Source organism: Telopea speciosissima, chromosome 10 (assembly GCF_018873765.1).
Source record: "Telopea speciosissima isolate NSW1024214 ecotype Mountain lineage chromosome 10, Tspe_v1, whole genome shotgun sequence".
Taxonomy (NCBI): domain Eukaryota; kingdom Viridiplantae; phylum Streptophyta; class Magnoliopsida; order Proteales; family Proteaceae; genus Telopea; species Telopea speciosissima.
The window spans coordinates 15,119,554-15,135,867 of NC_057925.1; the positions used below are offsets into that span (position 1 = coordinate 15,119,554).

A 16,314-nucleotide genomic window follows, 5' to 3' on the forward strand; every position below is an offset into this window, starting at 1 on the left:
AGGCTCCCTACCGCGAGGATGGCCTTGCAGAGGCTTAGCGATGCTTGTCTGGCTCAGACCCTCTACCATGACATGGCTTCGGTGAGTTATTCCTTTACTGTCTCCTCATGTCCATTGCTCCATTTATTTTTACATTATTTTATCGCTTGCCATGTTGATTGTAGGTCCATCACCGTATTGCTGAGGCGGTGCTTCGACTGGAGGGTCACGCTTCTCGTGAGGTGCAGATACAGCGCACCGCGTGACGTGGAGAGGAGCTCCGGGTCGGTCGATGCCCGTGAGAGGGCCGAGGCCGACGCGCAGAGGGTGTCGGGAGCTCGTTGTGGCGCCCGAGAAGCTCCTAGAGGTGTCTCGAGGAGCTGCGTGTGACTTCTGCTGGTGCGGCCGAGAGCTCTGCTAGGGTTCTGGCTTTGGAGGAGGAGCTTCATTCATTGAGGGGAAGGCATGAGGTGGAGCTGGCATCTGCAGGTGAGCGAGCTGTGGCTGAGTTCCAGGCATCCTCTGCGTTCTCGATGCTGTATCAGGCGCAGCTTCAGCCCGCCTATAAGGGAGGGGTCCTGGGACTTAGCCGCTTGTGTCTCCTGGAGGTGACCCCGACTATGACTTCTCCGTCTCGGGGTTCTCGAGTTTGCTGCGGCGCTGGTGCACTGGGTGGAGAGCGCTCCGGTGTCGAGGTGGAGGCTGCCCTGCCTGAGGGGGGTACTGCTGCACATCCTCCCGAGGCGGACATGATGTCTCCAGCTGGGTCGGAGGTGACCCACCACTCTGTGATCCTTTGACCTTACGGTCATCCCGATCCTGTAGACGTCTCCACCTTTTTCCTTTTTTGAACTTGAATTGTAACTACTATGACTTTTCTATGTGATCGCTTTTGCTTTTCTTTGATTGTCTTGTCTCTTGGTGACTATTTGCGCGTTGATGCTCTCTGACCCTTTATAGTTAACGCCTTAGGCGTAGAGCCTCAATGGTGGCATGGCGCCTTAGGCATGAAGCCTCAGTGTTGGCATGTTGCCTTAGGCACGAAGCCTCGATGTTGGCATATCGCCTTAGGCACGAAGCCTCAGTGTTGGCATGTTGCCTTAGGCTTGAAGCCTCAATGTTGGCATGTCGCCTTAGGCACGAAGCCTCAATGTTGGCATGTTGCCTTAGGCTTGAAGCCTCAGTGTTGGCGTCTCGCCTTAGGCATGAAGACTCGATGTTGGCATATCGCCTTAGGCACGAAGCCTCGATGTTGGCATATCGCCTTAGGCACGAAGCCTCAGTGTTGGCATGTTGCCTTAGGCTTGAAGCCTCAATGTTGGCATGTTGCCTTAGGCACGAAGCCTCAGTGTTGGCATGTTGCCTTAGGCTTGAAGCCTCAATGTTGGCATGTTGCCTTAGGCACGAAGCCTCAGTGTTGGCATATCGCCTTAGGCACGAAGCCTCAATGTTGGCATGTTGCCTTAGGCTTGAAGCCTCAATGTTGGCATGTTGCCTTAGGCACGAAGCCTCAGTGTTGGCGTCTCGCCTTAGGCATGAAGCCTCGATGTTGGCATGTTGCCTTAATGTAGTGGCCGTGATTCGATTGAGTGGTAGGAGAAGACAAGTATTCTTGCAACATTTCTTTATTTTGACTGAAATTCACATTGTCCTTGATGTCGTCTACTGCTACTCCTACTGCTACTGCTTCTGTTATCACTACCACTACTGCTATGCTTCTACTGGTAGTACTTCTTCAGATGTTCTGAGTTCCAGGTACGGTCTACCTTCTTGCCCCCTGGAGTCTTCAAGCGGTAAGTCCCTGGGCGTATTTGCTTGGAGACTATGTAGGGTCCTTCCCAGTTGGGTGACAGCTTCCCCGCCTTCTGTGGCTGCGATGCACTTGCCCTCCGTAGTACTAAATCTCCCTGGTGGAATAGCCTTTCCTTGACCCTGGCGTTATAGTACCTGGCAGTACGTTGCTGGTAGGCGACGTTCCTTAGTAGTGCTCTTTCGCGGACCTCATCTATAAAGTCTAGGTTTGCCCGCAGTCCGTCGACATAGGTGCGTTCATTGAAGTGCAGAACCCTATGGGACATAGCGCAGACCTCTACCGGCGCCAATGCTTCAGTGCCATATGCTAGGCGGAATGGGCTCTCTCCTGTGGGCGTCCGTACTGTAGTTCGGTATGCCCACAGGACGCTTGGTAGTTCTTCTACCCACTTGCCTTTGGCTCCTTCTAGCCTTTTCTTGACTCCTTCCAGTAGCGTTCTGTTGGTGACCTCCACCTGACCATTGGCCTGTGGGTATGCTACCGACACAGGCCGATAGTCGATGTTGTAGCTGTGACAGAATGCTTAGAATTTAGGGTTGTTGAATTATTTTCCATTGTCTGAGACGAGGATCCGTGGTACCCCGAACCTGTAGATGACGTCATCGCGGACGAACTTCTCCATCTCTGTCTCTGTTATCTTGGCCAAGGGTTTAGCTTCAACCCACTTGGTGAAGTAGTCGATCGCGACGACCAGGTACTTTCTGTTTCCTGGTGCTGCGGTGAAGTTGCCTAAGATGTCTAGTCCCCACATGGCAAAAGGTATGGGGTTGAGGATTGATGTCACTTGGTGGCGGGTAGATGGGGTCTTGGGCGAACAACTGACATTGCTCGCACTTCTTGGCATATTGGATGGCCTCCTCTTGCATTCGTGGCCAGTATAGTCCCTGGCGGAGGATTTTGTAGGCTAGGGCTCGTCCCCCCATGTGGCTTCCACATATCCCCTCATGGACTTCGGCTAGGGCGTACTCTGCCCCCTTGGGTCCTAGGCACCGGAGTAGTGGTGCTGTTGCCCCCCGCTTGTACAGTACCCCGTCTAGGACGGTGTACTTTGCAGCTCTCATCCTGATCTTCCTTGCTTCGGCCTTATCTTCTGGTAAGACATCGTTCTGGAGGTAGTTGAGTAGAGGGTCCATCCAGCTAGGTCCCTCCGTGATCTCGTTAACCTGCTTTTCCTTATTCGTTGGCTCATGCAGGATCTCAACATAGACTACGCTAGCCAAATTTCGGAGTTCCTCATTGGCTAGCCTGGATAGGGCATCAGCGGCGGGGTTCTCCTCCCTGGGAACTCGAACCATCTCAAACTTCTCGAAACCCTCGATCAATGCTTGAGCGCGTGCTAGGTATGATGCCATCCTCTCATCTTTTGCCTCATACTCCCCATTCACCCGATTCACCACGAGGGAGTCGCTCCGGGTGGATAGGTGTGTGACTTGGATGGCTTTGGCCACCCGAGTCCAGCTAGTAATGCCTCGTACTCGCTTCATTATTGGATGCTTGGAAGGTGAACCGGAGAGCATATTGGATACGAAATCCCTGGGGCTGGTTAATATGAGCCCAGGGCCGCTTCTCGCCGCATTGCTCGACCCGTCCATGAACATGTCCCACGATCCGTGATCCTTCTCTTCGGGCTCCCCTGTTTATGACTCGATCTCAGACTGGGTACACTCTGCAATGAAATCTGCAAGAGCCTGGCCTTTGATGGCTGTCCTTGGTTGGAACCTGATGTCATGCTCACTTAACTCCACCGCCCATGCTATCAATCATCCGGAGACGTCCGGCTTGTGCAATATCTTCTTCAAGGGTAGGTCTGTGAGGACTGTGATGGTATGGGCTTGGAAGTATGGTCGTAGCGTCCTGGCTGCCATTACCAATGCATAGGCTACCTTCTCGATCCTAGTGTACCTGGTCTCTGCATCGATCAGGACATGGCTGACGTAGTAGATCGGCCTCTGGACTTTGTCTTCTTCCTTTAGCAGTACTGCGCTGACCGCGACAGGGGTGGCGGCCAGGTAGAGCTGCAACTCTTCGTTAGGTTCCGGTCGCCCAAGCAAGGGTGGGCTCTCTAGGTACTCCTTCAATTCTCCGAACGCCTTTTGGCACTCTTCCGTCCATGTGAAGTCCTTAGGGCTTCGGAGGTTCTTCAATGTTTTGAAGAATGGTAAGCACTTATCACCTGATCGTGACACGAACCTGGAAAGGGCGGCAACCCTTCCATTCAACCTCTGCACTTCCCTGACCGTTCGAGGAGGTGCCATCTCTTGGATGGCCTTGATCTTGGATGGGTTGGCTTCTATTCCACGGACTGAGACCATGAACCCCAGGAATTTTCCTGACGTTACACCGAAGGCGCACTTTGCAGGGTTTAGCTTCATCTGGTTCCTCCTCAGTACTGTGAATGCTTCCTCTAGGTCGGTCAAGTGTTGGTTGGTGTGGACGCTTTTCACGAGCATGTCATCCACATATACTTCCATGTTGCGCCCGATCTGCTCCTCGAACATCTTGTTGACCATTCTCTGATAGGTGGCCCCTGCATTCTTTAACCCGAACGGCATGACGTTGTAGCAGTAGTTCTCTTTGTCCGTCCGGAATGCAGTGTAAGACTCATCATCCTCATACATGAGGATCTGGTTGTATCCGGAGTAGGCGTCCATGAAACTCAGCATCTCATGGCCGGCGGTGGCCTCGATCAGTAGGTCGATCCGGGGCAGTGGGTATTCATCTTTTGGGCATGCCTTGTTTAGGTCGGTGTAGTCGACACACATCCTCCACTTCCCACTTGGCTTTGGTACCATGACCACGTTGGCGAGCCAGGTTGGGAACTTCTCCTTTCTGATGAACCCTGATTGGCTTAACTTCTCGACCTCCTCCTTGATTGCTGCTTGTCGGTCGAGGGCGAAGTTACGTCGCTTCTGTTGAACGGGCTTCCTGGTTGGGTCGACATGTAGTCGGTGTTCCGCTATGGAGCGTGGTATTCCTGGCATGTCGGAGGTCGACCATGCGAAGACATCTATGTTCGCTTGGAGGAGGTGTCCAAGCTCTTCTTTCTGTTCCTTGCTTAGCAGCGAGCCGACCTGAACGACCTTGGAGGGGTCATCCTGGTGAGTGGCCATGGGATGAGGTCTTCCACCGGCCTTCCCCTTCTCTCTGTCAGTTCATCTCTCTCGGTCACCGATCATGCTCTCTAGGCAGAGTGCCATTCCACGGGTGTTGCCATTATTCTTTTTCATGAAGGTGGCGTAGCACTCCCTTGCTTTCTTCTCGATCTCCTCGGACTTCGCCTACCCCGTTCTCGGTGGGGAACTTCATCTTCAGGTGAAGTGGTGATATGACTCCTCTAAGGGTGTCGTGATGGTCGCCCTAAGAGGCCGTTGAAGGACACCACGGACTTGACTACCATGAAATGTACCATGATGGTTACTTGTTGAGGGTGTACCCCGAAGGTGACGGGTAGCTCTATGGTACCTCTGATGGAGGCGGTGGCACTGAGAATCCATGGAGATAAGTGGGCTCTGGTTTGAGCTGGTCGTCCCCGAACCCGAAGCGTCGATAGGCGTCCAAGGAGAGTACGTCAACAGACACCCCGTGTCTATCGGTACCTCGTGCAAGTCGATTGGCTACCTCCACCTGTACTACCAGGGCATCTTCATGCGGGAAGTTTAGTCCTTCCAGGTCTTCATCCGAGAAGGAGATCACCGCCTCGGTCCTGGCTATCTTGTTGGGCTTCTCTGCCACTCCCACGAACCTGGCATGAGCTTTAGCTTTTCTGGTGGACTCTTGCCCTGGTCCTCCAAGTATGGTGAGGATAGGAGGTCCCTTGGTGCCACTAGGTTCTGTGGCATCTCTCCGCTCTTCTGGGCGGTCTCTCTCTCGATCTGTTCTTCTTTCTTCTTGTCTCGGCTCCACTCTGTCTTCGTCGCGACCTCTATCTCCTTGGCCTGAGCGGTTGTCACGTCTCCCCTTCACATACTTGTTCAAGCTTCCTGCTTTTACCAGTTGTTCTATCTCTCTCTTCAATTGATAGCACTCCTCGTGTCGTGCCCATTCTCTTTGTGGAAGAGACAATATTTGTTAGGGTTTCGCTTCTCGGCGCCGCTAGCATGGGTCGTGGCCAATGGAGTAGGTCACGGTCCTGGATCTCGCATGAGTATCCGGGACTGGTGGTGTTCGATGGTGTGAACTCAGGGGTGCTTGCCCTCTCGCTTCTCTCACGGGCGCGGTCTGTCCTTCTAGATGGGCGGTCGCTTCTTCTCTTGTCGGCGCTCTGTCCTCGACCTCTTACTCCTCGTTGCGGTCATCGGTGCCGACCTCTTGTTGTCCCGTGGCTTGGCCTCGATTATTTTTGTTCTAGCTTGTAGTACCTCGGCCATATTTGCAAACTCGTTGCACCGCTCCAGGAGCTCTTTCATAGTCCTGGTCTCATGACGTGCCAGGTCCTTGATCAAGTCCAGGTCCCTAATACCTCCTGCTAGGGCTGCATGCTGTGTCTGGTCATCCAAGTCTCGAACCTCCAGGGACTCCTTGGTGAACCTGGTAACGTATTCCCTGAGAGATTCCCCAGGGTTCTGTACCATGTTTAGTAGATTGACGGTGGTCTTCTTCTGCTTGACGCTGCTTTGGAAGCGGGTGACGAACTGCTCGCATAGCTCTGCGAACGAGCCTATAGATCTCGATCGTAGCCTGGAGAACCATGATGTGGCTGCTCCCTTGAGGGACGCAGGGAATGCCCGACAGGATACCACGTCCGACCCCCCATACAGCGTCATCATGCCATTAAAGTAGTTGATGTGGCCATTAGGGTCAGTGGTGCCACTGTAGAGTTCAAAGGTGGGTAGTCGAAACCTGGAAGGTAGTGTGGCTGACATGATCTCTGCCGAGAAGGGGTGTTGTCCAGGTATGGAATGTGTCTCGCCTTTGGTCTGCTTCTTCAACCCTTCCAGCTTCTCATCCAGGTCGCGGAGTCTTTGATCGAGCTCCTCGTCCCGTGTCTGCCCCCCACGCCTAGCCGGACGTTCGCTGCGACCCCGTTCACGTTCTCTCCTGGATGTCCCCTCCCGCCTTGAGTGTTGGCGGGATGGTGAATGGTCATGCCATGATGAACCCTGTCGTGAAGGTGAGGGGCTTTCTTCTCTGTAGGTCCGGCTTCGTCGTGGTATGTGACTTTCTTCCAGTCGTCCGTCGAACACGGACCTCCGGACCGATCTCTGCGGGCTAGACACCTCGCCTTGGGTGTTGGCGTCCTCCCACGTTCGACCGTGGCGAGAGGTCTCTTGTTCTCCTGGGATCGGGAAGGCTCCCCGCCGCGGAGTGGGGTTGCCTGTCGCGCAAGTCTCTCTCGATCTCGCGCCCGGGAGATGATCTCCTAGGGTTTGGCTCTTGTTGAGGTATGGACTCCACCCTTGCTCGCTGGTGAAGTCCTCCGACGGTGAGATGTCGCACGCGCGCCAGGTATTATCGAAAGAGTCGTTGTTCATCGAGGATCTCGTTGCGGTCGTTGATCGACCACGATGGCTGGAGCATTGGGGTCGGTGTCACCTCCACCACCACATCGTTGGCCTCGTCATTGTTGGGCTCGGCGATCACGAACTGGTCATTAAGGGGGATCTCCTCCTCCAGAGGGACATGGTCCTGGTCGTTGGCTCTGCGGCGAGAGCACTCTGGGGGTGGTGATCCATTCCTTGCTCCGTTGTTGGTGGTGGTAGTCTTCCTTCGTGCCATTGAATGAGTATGGAAGCGAGCTAGTAGTGTAATGGCTAGCGTCGTTCCCACACGCAGGCGCCAATCATTGCGTCAAGAAATCGTCGAGCGGTCTCGCGAGTGCCGTCACCGCAAGTGGACCAAAGGGGTCAACGAGAGAGAACCGGTGTGGTTCCGGCCTAGGGCTCTCCGATGCCAAAGTTAGATCTCCTGGCGCAAATAGATGAATAGTGATTATTCAGTATGAGTTTAGATGTCCTATGGGGTTGTGTACCTTTGCCTTTTATAGTAACATATGGCGGTGTGGAGAGTCCCCGTTTGATTGACGATTGTGCCATTGAGTGGATAGAGGCCCTGGGTAACGGGGCTCTATCCTGATTGGCCATCTCCCCGCGGGAGGGAGTGTCCTGGTGGCATCAGGATCCTTGGTGGATAGATATCCGCGTGTGGTGATAACGTCCTTGGTGCTTGAATCCGTCTGGATGACGTGACCTCTAAGGGTCTAGAGTCCTGGTAGTGACATGAGTCTTAGCGATACGATCGGGGTCGTAGATGGGTGGCCCCCAACTCAGGTGCCCATGATGCTGCGCCTGGGTGAGGCCGCGCCCTGGTGAGGAGGCCGCTGGTGAGGCCGCGTGAGGGGTGAGGAGGCCGCGCTGGGTGAGGAGGCGCCGGGTGAGGCCGCCTAGGTGAGGCCGTGAGGAGGCCGCGCTCGGGTGAGGCCGCACACTGGGTGAGGCGTGAGGAGGCCGCGCTCGGGTGAGGCCGCGCTCGGTGAGGAGGTGGGTCGTGGTGAGGCCGCGCCAGGTGAGGCCGCGCCTGGTGAGGCCGTGAGGAGGCCGCGCCGGTGAGAGGCCGCGGTGAGGCCGCGCCGGATGTGTGGCCGCGCCCGAGTAGTGGCCGCCCCGAATGGTGCTGGGACTCCGGTTCGTTCCCTTGGCTATGGGGCGGGTCGTCTATGACACGTGGCGGTCGTTGATTGGCCCTGTGAATATTGGATGTATCAGCTACCTTGCCTATTCCTACCATATAAACTGGTCATTTGGTGTTGGATCATTTGTGTTTATCTTGATTTAATTTTCTTACCAAAAAAAGATTTAGTTTCCAAAATTATTACTGAATCAAACATTTTATTTTTATCATTAAAATGAGGACCAAAACAAAATGAAACTTAAAACAAAGATAGTAATCCATCCAAAACTAATTCAGTGGCATTTAACTCGAATCGCCGAGATTCATAAGGTTAATCCAACTCATAGCAAACTCTTAAAAGGCTAATTTAAAATTTTAAAAAAATTGCACCTTTTCTTCTTCTTTTTTTATTCCGCTCTCTTATTATTATTATTTTTTTAATAGTAATATTACATAAACAACACACCACTCCCAAAAGGTTAACCGACTTTTAGGACCGTAGCATGGTGGATATACACAACATACACCACACTCATATACCTCCGATGTGGGACTTTCCCTTCTTGTTACTTATATGTTTTTTTGGGGAGGATTTTCTACAAGGACACTATAAGAAGGAATCTGCACGCTGCACCAATAAGGGGCTGAAAAATAGTATCATCCATGTGGGATCTACATGGAACCCATATTATTATAATATAAGAGAGTGTCAATGTGGGATCCATTATTTTTTATGTGAAAAAGATATGAAGGAATTTATTTAAAGACAGCATAGCAATCTTTTTCCTATGTTTCTTTTTAACAAAAAAATGTATATTAATATGTCTCAAAATTCAAGTTAAAAAATTAAAACTAAGGCAAGATTGACTCTTAAAACAAACGGGGCAGGGCCAAGAGAGGGGCCTAGGGGGAATCATTTGAAGATAATAATAGAGTTCAAATAGGTAGTTGTGAGCATTGCTTGTTCAACTTCTCTTCTTTCTATCAAATTTTAAATTTAGCCAATTATTTGTTTACTTTTAGGTTGTTATTAAGGGTTTTTGTAAAAAAAATTTAGGTCAACTTCCATGTATATTACAAATGTTTCGTTCATTGGCAAGCAAGAGCAGTTTCTTTCACTATTAAGCAAGAATAGTTTCCTTCACTACTGTTATATTTTCCATGCGACAATAAAGGAAACTCATTCTTGTAAGTTATTAGATATTGTTATCTAATAACTAATAAAATATTTAACCACAATTACTAGAAAATTTTATATTTTTACTAATTAATGAGTAATAGATTCTATATTCTATAGTTAAAAAATACGGAAATGAGATTCATTTTATTGAGAATTATTTACTTTTAATTATAATAATAATAATAATTATTATTATTATTATTATTATTAGGGAAAATATCATCCCCTCCCCTCTAAGTTTGCCGAATATCAATCCAGTATCCAAGTTTTGAAAAATATCTATCCCTTCCATACTTTATAAAGATTCTATCAACCGTACCTAAGTGGCTAACGGTGTTAAAACAACATTTCAAAAGATGATATTATCTTTTAATTGAAATAAAAAAATAAAAAAAAACACAAACCCTAACCTCATATTTTATTTGTTTTTTTTTCTTCCTCTTCTTCTTCTCCTCCACCATGGCCAAACCCACCGAATCATCTCCTTCAGCTTCATCTCTCATCTTCTCCATCTTCTAATGTGAAAGCCCAGCTCAAACCTCCAAACTCCATGGCTGCCACCAACCGAACCCTGTTCTTCCCCTTTGCTTCTTTTCTTTTTCTTCTTCTTTAACACCCTAAACCTGTAAAACCATCTCTATGGATTAACTAGGTAATTCCAAACCCTATTGATTCCAGGCCTTAGAGATTCCAGCACCAGACCATTATTGAAGAGATAAATTCCTGGAATTACCAGATCTGAAGTTTTCAGCTCTGACCAACAATATCGCAGTTGCCCATTCAATGAGCCAATCAAATGATCCAGCGCTTAACTTTATCTCCAAAAAGTTCGAAGCAGGCGAAAGCATAATGCTCTGGCCGTTGATTGAGGCAATGAATCAGAATTATTGGGAATGAGAGGTCTGAGTGGTTCAACCCTTTCTTCATTCTTCTTCTTCTTCTTCTTCTTCTTGCAAACTCACCTGCCCGGCCCCATCCCTCTGCAACCCCATCCAAACAGGCCGCATCCCCACTCTCCTCTTATTTTTCTTATTTTTCTTATTTTTTTCCTGCAACCTCACTTGCCCTTATCCTCTACAGAGTAGAGAGCCACCATTAATATCGCTTTAACATTTGAGCCTCTTGGAACAGAAGAAATCATAGTTCAAAAATCATCTCATTAATTGCTTCTGAAATATGCAAAACATTCAATTATTTTAGAAGAGGCCACATGCAAAACAAACAGTAAATTGTTCAAGCGAAATATCACCGAATGACACTTGAAAACCTAATCTACAAACCTAATTTTGAATGAACAGAAACAAATTCCAGTGAGGAGTAAACGGACATTGAGCACCGGCGAACAATTACATTCGCCATTGGAGAGAGGTCAGAAATTAATGAGATGATTTTTTCATTGAAAACCTAATCTACATTCCCAAAATGGTTCTCAAATTATCTCATTAATTCGCTCTTGAAAACCTAGTCTGAATTCCCAAAACTACGGGTCTTCTAAAAAGAAATTGCATTGCTCCTTCCAGATTCTGAGGTTCTCAAATTATCAATTTCTCTTTTCTAGCAATCTAAGTTCTCAGAATAGGAGTTCTATAATCTTCCATTCTTAGACCTTAGTTCTAATCCTGCAACTATGGGAATTTGTTGAAATCCTAGAAATTTGAATCAGGAAGAAGCAAACGTTGGAATGCCAAGACTGGGTCCGCCCAAACTCGGCTCCTTGATGTAGAAGTATCCCATCAACCACAAAAAGAAGAAGAAAAAGATACCCATCTTGATCAACAGAAACCTTCCTCTATTTCTTCGGATTCCACCAGTCTGTACTAGCCTTTCTTTGCTCTTGGGCTACTTTTCTTCTTCTGGGTGTTTCATTCCCTGTACTGATACTCGAGCTCTCCGATTGTTCCGGCTGCGAGAATTATCAGATTTCAATTTCGAGCTCGATGTCATCGTCGCTTAGTCTTGTCTTACAGCAGTTTCTCTGGCCTGTGCCTCTCACAACCTCTGTAAGTATGACATTCGGAAATTCCTCTTTGTTGATCGTTATCACGGCCATTGGCAGCTCAATTGGTGAATCAGATTCAAGGATCGGCAATGACATTGTTCCAATCATCTGTAATCGCCGCCTCAGCCATCACCCTAAACCTGTAATCGCAGCCAAGCTCCTCTGTATCGTCACGTTCAGCAGCAAATTCGTCAACCTAGCTGGCATCTGTCCTGAAATTTCCTGCAATTTTTCAGGTAAATCCGGGACAGTCTTCGGCCGGTGAATCACATGAGTTGGCCGGAGAGAATCTGAACCAAGAAGTTCTTCTTCAATTCATTTAATTATTTTATTATTAAGGAGGGTAATCTTGGAATATCACATTATATAAGGGTATTTTTGAATTTTAATGAATATATTAATGCTGATGTCATCACTTAACTGCATTTTTTAACCGAATGAGCACAGTTGATAGAATCTTTATAAAATAGAGGAGGGGGTAGATATTTTTCAAAACTTGAGTATTGGATTGATATTAGGTAAACTTAGAGGGGAGGGGATGATAGTTTCCCTTATTATTATTATGATTAGGGGAAGGTGAATGCACACGGGAGATTTCCCATCAACTCCATCAAATGAGGGGTCTGAGGGCTTTTAAGTCATTTTATATTGGCATTTATACCTATCTAACTACATTTAATGCAAATCGTGTACATGCATGACCATGCACGAAAACTTTAGCCTTATTATGATTATTATTATTATATAGCTCACCATATTTCATAGCAATACATGGTGAGAGTAGACAAGCTTGTCTCAACAGTCAACTCGCTTTTGCAATATAGTAGGATGATGTGGCAACTTCGACCATTAGATATACGAGGAATGTCTAGATAGGCTATGTATCAAATTTCATACTCATATTCAATCATATTTCCTCCATTTTTAACTTACGTATTATCCCTTTAGTGTTGAATTTATTTTCACAATATGTTTGGACTAAAATTTGCTACATGAGTAAGGGATCTACCTTTCCATAATATGTTAACCTATATATGATCATACCAGGTAGCAAAAAAGGGTGTACTATGTAGAGTAGGCTTTCTAAACAGCTAGATGACAACAAAATCAGGGTGAGCTATGTATAGAGAGTGTGCCAAAATCACTTTGGGGAAAATATTTTTTGATTATGCAACACAAAAAGGTTAAATGACTTTATCTTCTAAGCAGTAAAAGGATGTTTTATAAATTATAACTCACTCTTATGCTTCCACCATTTTGATGATTAAGTTCAACATTGATTAAACCTAAAGCATTATCATTATAGGTATCAAGTAAGTTTTATGACTTTCACAATCTTTTAAGCCTACATGTTAATTGCATTACATAATGGTTTGGTTAAGCCCTATTGATTAAAGCCAATAATCGAAATCTAATATTACAGAACCAAGATTCGTTTTATTGAGAATTATTTATTATTTATTATTAATTATTATATGGCTGCTTTTGAAAATCAGACCCTTCGTCAATAGGGGATGGGTTTTGATATTTTAAAGGGTAGTTTATCCTCATCCAAGGGTTTCAAGTACGCCTGTACACCATCCATGGCCGTACATGAAACCTTTTGCCTTATTATATCTCAACATATTTCATGACAATACATGGTCAGAGTAGACAAGCTTGTCTCCACAATCGGCTCAATTTTGCAACATAGTAGAATGATGTGGTAATTCTAACCATTAATATATGAGGGAAAGTCTAGATAGATTACATGTCAAATTTTAGACTCAAATTCAATCATATATCCTTCCATTAATACTTATGTATCATCTTACTAGTCTATGATCGACCCACTTTGTGATCCTAAATTTCCACACTTTGTTTGGGCTGAAACTTGCCATACAAGTAGGGGATCTACCTTTCCACAATATGTGGGCATATCTGATCATGGCAGGTGGAAAAAAAAAAAGAGTATATTATGTAGAGTAGGCTTTCTAAAGAGTTAGATGGCAACAAAATCAGGGTGAGCTATGTGTAGAGGGTGTGCCATAATCACTTTGGGGGGGGGGGGGGGGGGGGCGGGGGGAGGGAATTTGGTTATGCAACACAAAAGGGTTAAATGACTTTATCTTCTAAGAGGTAAAAGGATGTTTTATATCCCACTCTTATGCTTCCACCATTTTGATTATTAATCCAGCATTGATTAAAGCTAAAGCATTATTATTATAGGCACTCAAGTAAGTTTTATGACTTTTACAACCTTTACGCCTACAAGGTAGTTGCATTACATAATGGTTAGGTGAAGCCAATAATCGAAATCTCCTTGTTTTTTTTTTTTTTTTTTTTTTTTTTTTTTAGGGGGGGGGGGGTTTGGATTTGTGGGTGTGTGATAGGGCCTTGAACATCTGCTTTGGGTAAGTTAGCATTCGACAGCACGTCACAAATTTATCAGCTCTCTGAAGGAGAGATATGCTTTTTGCTATGGTGGTGGCTGGGTGGCTGTCAATCATGGAGCGCTGACCTAAGTTTTAGGAGAGGTCGTTTGTTCGACTCTCTCTCATCAGATGCTTGATATTTTGTTATTTTCCTTTTTTCCCTTAGTAGGGATCCGCCGTCTGGTGGTGATTGGACCTAACAAAAAAAAAAGCATATATGTTGTTTGATGGCATGAATCTGTTTAGACTCGTTTGTAGGCAACCCATTATGACAACATTTCTAAGGGAAGAGTTTAAACTTTGGAGGAAAACACACTCATCAAATGAAATAGGAAAGCAGCTTGTTGCGAATGAGTCCCTTTGTAATACTGTGGAGCCGTATAATCAAGGTCATTTAGGAGATATGTTTTTAGATATAATATGTTTATTTTGGGTGGCCATTTTGAGTTCCTCTATTTCTGGGTGCAAGGGGTTTTTTTTCCCATCAAATATATAAGGAAGAATCTTGTTGTAATAAAAATTGGTGAAAAAAATATCATATTTTTTTTTAACCCTTTTAGTATAACATAATTTTTGTTTTTGACGAAGGTAAATCCTATCATTTCATATATCTACTTGAAAAATGTTCAACTCTTAATAATAACATAATGACGAGATACTTTCAAATTATTTTGAAAACCATCTTTTACCGTACATTAAATACCTTTTGGAATAATACAAGTGTAATAAAAAAATATTCATATTTTTTGGTAATTTATGATCTTTAAGGGATCCAAAGGTTTGCATTTATGATCTTCTGGTAAATTGTACCTCTATAGGTGTATTTAGTCTTGATGGATCCTCTGCAACCAGTTCAGTTTTATCAAATGGCGGCCCAGTTTTAAGTAAATATTCCATACCGAACCATTGGGTTGGGCGAGCAGATCATTTGGACCAAGACCACATGACCCAAACAGTGCCCACATGGCTTTCTGAAAGTCCTCATATATTCATTCCTTTCTTTGCACTGTAGTGAGTTACATGAATAGATTTAAAGCTAAATCTCCTGAGGTAATAGGATTTTCTTAGGATTATAGTTTGATCTCTTAGCTTTTCCTTTTTGCTTACCAATCCCTCGAAGGAACTTCTGAATATAACATTCTTGATTCTATATTTTGCTGAACCTTTTTGATAAGATCCTCCATTTGTCTGGGTACAATGTCTTGTATTCCGTCGCATGGTTTACGGGTTGATTCCGATTGGCCCACTTATGTGTTAATCTATTGTTCTGGTGGGACTTCAGTGAACTAGTGGTCCCATGTGGAGGTTCGGGGGGTGGCAGTCCCGAGGAAGAAAAATTTTTAAGGACTGGGTATTTCGGTAAAATTCCTGTATAGGGTTTCACTATAAATATGTAGCAAGAATTCTTTCTCTGTAACGGAATTTGAGAGGTGTGAGGACAAGCGGTTGTAACCCTATTCTCCATTGATAGTGAAACAGATCTCATCTCATTGTGGACATAGGTAATTTTGCCGAACCACGTAAATCCTTGTGTTCATCGTGTAATTGTTGTTTGCAATTTCCATTCTTTTCTACATCGTATTAGGATTCGTTTTCAACCATTTCCTGTGATGAATTAGCCAAAGCACTCACTGGTATTTTCTTTGGAGGTCAAAGAGACTTACTGCACTTTTGAGTAGATGTTACTACTTCCCTTCCTCTCTCCCTCCTTCATTACATGCTCTAGAGCAACCATGCAAGGATCAAATTCTTCATTCTTGAGATTGCAGTATAGAAGTGGCAATCTCAGAAGTGAACTTGGGGATCTAGGGGAAGAACCTTTGGAGCTTTGATTGCTACACTTCCCCTTCTCAACTGATTGAAGACGCGAAGGGAGTTTCAGTGGAGGTACTTCACTGTTATGAAAGAGTTCATCTGCAAAGGCCATCATGGCAGAAGTATCTTCCCCACAGTTGTCTTTGTTCTTCATCATCTTCTTCTTCTTCTTCTGCTGCTGATTGTGCAATTGGATTCTCAAACCACCAACTAGTTCTGAATTCAAACACATCAGACTAGTTTTGAGCTCTCCTGGTTCTGATTCTGAATCAGAATGGAACATCTTTGATTTTTCAGGTATTCCAAACATTTTCTTCACCATACTCTCCCACTGGACTATTTTGCTCTGGAGTATTTGGAAAGCACGAAATTCTTATATCTTTGAAGATCAGTCTTCTTTTTCTTTTTTCTTTTTTTTTATGAATAATCAAAAGTAACATATTAAGGATAATAATACAATATAATTTATAATCTATCAAAGAAAAACATGAAAAAGAACATCAAGGAG

At 45.7% G+C, this 16,314-nt stretch overlaps 1 long non-coding RNA gene across 1 annotated transcript; it reads left to right on the forward strand.

Annotated features, from left to right (window-relative positions):
- Positions 1-1,709: 1,709 nt before the first annotated feature.
- LOC122643890 lies at positions 1,710-15,971 on the forward strand. The gene is made up of 3 exons (XR_006330186.1): positions 1,710-1,720; positions 8,266-8,275; positions 15,868-15,971. It is a non-coding gene; the product is annotated as an uncharacterized LOC122643890 (long non-coding RNA).
- Positions 15,972-16,314: the final 343 nt, after the last annotated feature.